Source organism: Littorina saxatilis, linkage group LG8, assembly GCF_037325665.1.
Source record: "Littorina saxatilis isolate snail1 linkage group LG8, US_GU_Lsax_2.0, whole genome shotgun sequence".
NCBI classification, from domain to species: Eukaryota; Metazoa; Mollusca; class Gastropoda; order Littorinimorpha; family Littorinidae; genus Littorina; species Littorina saxatilis.
This window is the reverse complement of record NC_090252.1, coordinates 53,273,137-53,278,589: the sequence shown is the minus strand read 5'-3', so window position 1 is coordinate 53,278,589 and position 5,453 is coordinate 53,273,137.

Below are 5,453 nucleotides of genomic sequence, written 5' to 3'. Positions count from 1 at the left end.
AGCTACACCCCGGACACAATATCATCGATGAGATATTTCAACACGTGCTCTCAGCGCGCAGCGCTGAATCGATTTTGGTTTTTGTGTTAATTTCACCATTATAAGTAACTCTTCCTTATCTTCTCATATTCTCCAGGTTTTCAGCGTTTACCTCCCTTCCTTCGTAATGGTGCACTATAGTGTGAGTGGAGCGTCTTCGGATATTCCCGGCGTTCTGTTACTGTTACTATTTTTAGAAGGTCAACGCAGTGTCCAGAACGTAAATTGGACCCGTAAATTATCCTCACTGTAAAAGTGCAAAGGTCGAATCAATTTATAGTCACGCGAAAAATACACTGTCATCTATCTCTCTATAGATACGGCTTCTCTGTGTTTTGTGTGTGTATGTGTGTGTGTGTGTGTGTGTGTGTGTGTGTGTGTGTGTGTGTGTGTGTGTGTGTGTGTGTGTGTGTGTGTGTGTGTGTCTCTATGTGAGCAACACCTGTGCATTGTTCAGTTCTGTTTGTGATGTGGTCTGGCGGCTTTTGTGTAAATTTATGTACTGGCCTTCCTTTCAGAAGCCATAACTTGCTCAGTCCTGTTTGAGTGGAGTTCGCCTCCAAAGGTGATTAACACGGTTACATTCGTCGACAAGGATGGGACTCGATATGGTCAGGAATGGCATTATGGCCACTGAATCATTTTCGTGCTGTTCCCATTCCACGAATCTGGGAGGGACCTAAGCTTGGCGGGTCCATTGTTCGGACCCGGCGAAGCCGGCGTACGGCTCTAAGTACTTCTTCCCGGCGAAGCCGGCTTCCCGGCGAAGCGGGTATTCATTCTAGTAAATTATATGGTTGCATCACTACAGAAAAAAAATCGTCTGCTTCAGCGAACACCGAAACCAAACGGTTGATTATCACGTGACACTTTTGCCATATTTAGAGTTGTTTGCGCAGTAAATACAGCCGCGAAAAAATAGCTCCCTTGAAACTGTCTTACAAATCAATTTCTTTGTAATTTAAAAATTACACAACACCATGACACATCATTATCGACGATCGCGAATCTGCTTATATCAATAATACATTACAAAAAGCTCTAAATATGTTTTAAAAAAATCGGTTTCCTTGCCAGACAAGGAAACTCAAGGCATCCTGTCAGGGAGAGAATGAGCCGAACTCATTTTGACCTGAGTTCAGGATGGGGGTAAACGCCAATACACGTAAACATCCACTCGTGCAACAACATAAATGTGACCCTCCACCACGAAATGAGTCGCATGTCACCTCGCGCGGTTCTGCGCCAGGCTTGATATAAGTCTGGAGAGTGTCTGGTAACAGTGTGAGGGTCACCTTAGTCACAGGCTTATAACTCAAACATTTTTCGCTCTTTTCTAAAACGGTTTTCACCACTGGATAAAGCATAAAAAATTCTTTAGGAAAATGTAAAAATATGAAAATCATGCAAAGGTGACATGCGACTCATTCCGTGGTGGAGGGTCATTTAATGAACTTGGAAGTTTCAACCCATAAACCAAGAAGAGGAAGAAGTCCCCAGTGTTAGGGACTTTTTAGGACATGACATGTGTATACGCTGCATAAACAGTGTTAACAGCGCTGTCGCTATTATACTGTCTAACCAATCAATCAATCAATCAATGAGTCTTATATCGCGCATATTCCGTGGGTACAGTTCTAGGCGCTCTGCAGTGATGCCGTGTGAGATGAAATTTCATACGGCCAGTAGATTGCAGCCATTTCGGCGCTTATTTACCTTTCACGGCCTATTATTCCAAGTCACACGGATATAGGTAGACAATTATTAACTGTGCCTAAGCAATTTTGCCAGGAAAGACCCTTTTGTCAATCGTGGGATCTTTAACGTGCACACCCAATGTAGTGTACACGGGGGGAGGTTCGGACACCAAAGAGAGTCTGCACACAAAGTTGACTCTGTGAAATAAATTTCCGCCGACGAACCTGCGATCGAACTCACGCTGACAGCGGCCAACTGAATACAAATCCAGCGCGCTACCAACTGAGCTATATCCCCGCCCAAGGGGATGGGGGTGGGGAGAGAAAAAGGTAAGGTCATTGCAGCAGACGAGATATTGCGGCGTTAATTAAATATGGGCTAAACAAAACTCACGGATGGAGTTGTGTTAATAACCGCGTCACGTATAAATATCACCTAATTCCAGATGTTTTTCTCTCCTTTTCTGTTCTTCTTCGTTCGGCGATAACAAGTCGCGGACTTTAGTATGACTAGCACTATCTCTATCACTCGATCATTTGCTGATCTCAGCGCGAAGAATGCTCGACCTGTCAGAGAGTACACGTTGAAGCTAATGTCGTTAATATACATAACAAATCTCAGTAAAAAAATAAAAAAAAAACCCGACTTCTTTCGGATTAACACTCATGATCTTTCTTTTCAAAAGAAGTTTTAAAAGCCTTAGGTAAAGAGTTTCAAATCTATTTATTTTGACTGTAGGTATGGTTTTGTCGTTGTCTTTGAAATATTGTAATATAAATTTGTTGCAGAATGTTCGGATATTGACCTGAGCCGTGATTGTTTCCATTAATACTCCTTTGTTGTATATGATTCGTCCCTTAAATGGAAGTTTGACTCTGTCTTTTTCGGTTTGCTTATTCGTTTGCTTGATTTTTTTGTTTTTGAAAAAAAAAAGTATTTTGATATTATAGACGAAGGTATCATGCAGTGTACGCAAACATGTCATGATTGTCCATTTTGAACGAATACTTAATGTTGGTGGTTTAGCTGCGAGATTTTGTCTTTTTTAATTTAACATTGTATATTTTGTTTAAGGGTATAGTGACATAATGTTTAATGTTTTGTTTTGTTTGGTTTTAAATCTCATTTAACTCCGACGTCAATGTTTCGCTTAAATATTTAAGAAAGGAATATATCAGATTAGTTGGGTTTGTGTAAATAGTTGTCTTATTAGCACATGTTGGTAGTTTAGTCTTAAATTATCATTATATATTTCGTTTAAGGGTATGGTGACATATTGTGTAATTGTTCTTTTTTTTAATGCTCATTTTACTCTGACGTCAAGACTCCAGACTCAAAAATGTTACTGTCCTTATAAAAACAAGGACAATTGCCATGCAGTGTCAGGCGATCACAGACATAAGATACATCACATTTACTAAGAATTAAGGATTGCACTTAAAACTAACAGCACTAAACCGTATGTTTTGCTCGAATATTTAAGAAAGGATTATATTGGACTTTAGTGTAAATAGTTATCGTATAAGCACATAGTATGCATGGGGTTTGCTTCCATAGTGGTTGGAAGCAAATGAGTATGTTCTACATGAAGAGAAATTAAGTGGAGCAAGTACTGATCCAAAATAAACATTATATTGTATGCCTGAAGAAATGTTGTACGAGTTGCTTTGTGTATATGAGGGAGGTGGACATTACATTTACTGTTTGCAGTGCTAACCCATACAAAAACATCTGTTTGATTTGTTTAGAAACAATAAATATAGGTTACACACTCCGAGCTCTTTTCATCCCAGCAGAGTATGTGTATTCTTTGTTGTTTTCTTTATTTCTTCAATGTTAAAATGTATGTAGATCGTTAGCTAAACTTGAGTTCGACTTTTATACTGAGAAAGTAGTCCCCGAGTTAACGATACATATGCAAATGACCTCTATCAATTATTCAATGGTACTCGGAGATCAAAGACAATGACAGGTGAGATCGAGACTCGGTTGTGATGGATTATCCATATGGTTGTGATGGATTCTCCAGAATAATCACCTCCTCAGCTAAAAGAGACAAAGAGGCAGGTCATGGGATAAAGCTAAATAATATGTTATGTTTACTTTATTGTAGACCTGTTTGATGTGATGCTTTATTATACAGGCAACACATTCTGTTACAGTTGTTTTAAATATACATAGTTAATACTTGAGTCAATATGTTATTTGGTTTGTACTAGACTTTGCTTGATAATGGATTTCTTCAAAATAATAAAGATTTGAAGTGTACATACACATTCTTGCTTCATTTGCTTAAATGTAAGCACTTTTTAAGAAAATGTGGCATAGAGATGATTATACATTACACAACATAGATTTTAAGCACAACAGCTGGGCTAGAGTTGAAAGAGATATTTTAACTATTGATATATTTTGTTGTTGTTGTTGTTGTTGTTGTTGTTTTTGTTTTGTGTTTTTTGTTCTCCAATGATTGTAAAGCACTTTGAGCAGGGTTTAACCCTGGATATACGCCCTTTAGAAATCGTATGCATTATTATAATGGCACAGAATCTCTTCTTTGGAACATTCCAATACAATTCATTGTGAAACTTACGCCGCGTTACACGTACTATGTTATGCAGAGTTGTTCCCAGCTTTAGAGGACAAGAGTTTAGTTTGACCTGGATTGAGATTATGTATGAGTCCAAATGTCCTGAAATTGTCCACTTAGACAGAAAAGTAATGGTCAGAATGTATACCTCCTACATGTCATAACCATTGGTCAGTCGACCGGCAAGAGGTCAGACCAACGCAGCAGAAAACAATTATGCGCCAATGACCGAAAACAGACGCCTCAAAATTCACTGTGTTAGGTAGCTGCACTGTACTTTGAAGTGTTGCACTTTTAAACACATTGTTTGTAACATGTGGTGAACACTGTGTGTGATACTATTAAAATGGTAAACACTGAATAGCGTTTACAGGGTGTTCTACTTTTGCCCGTAGAATTAGAAAGTAATTCACACAGTGTTCACAACTGGTTACAAAACGTATGTTAAAAGTATGGAACACTTCAGTTTAGAGTGTATTGATCTGGATACGTAAGCCCCTTTTGACGTCATTAGGTAAAAATAGGATTGCATAAAAGTCACTTTCTATGCAGCTGATTGTTCCTTTGTTGAGAAAAACAAACACACCACTCACGCTTTCAGACACTTGTGATTTCCCCCCGCGGGTTAGGGGGAAGAATTTACCCGATGCTCCCCAGCATGTCATAAGGGGCGACTAACGGATTCTGTTTCTCCTTTTACCCTTGTTAAGTGTTTCTTGTATAGAATATAGTCAATGTTTGTACAGATTTTAGTCAAGCAGTATGTAAGATCCCGCAGTGGGGCACTGCGGTTATGAAATTAAAAGCCCCTCCTGTTTTTGGAACCGCAGGAGCTTTCTAGTTTGCTGTTAGGTAGATTTTTGGTTCCTCTTTCCTGTCATGCTCTCTTTTTCTTCATGAATTCTTTTCTTTTTTCTGCCTTCTTGCTCATTCACCTGTATTTTTTCCAAAAATCTCTTCTCTTGCCGCTTGTCTCGCGATTCATGTATAGTTTAATCTGTTAGTGTTCTGATGTAAGTCCAGCAGTAGATAGGTTAAGCCTATTTTAACATACTGGAAACTGGTAATCTTCCAGTAGGTATTAATTTAGTTTTACTAAAGCCTGCTGGGACACAAGTAATGGGTT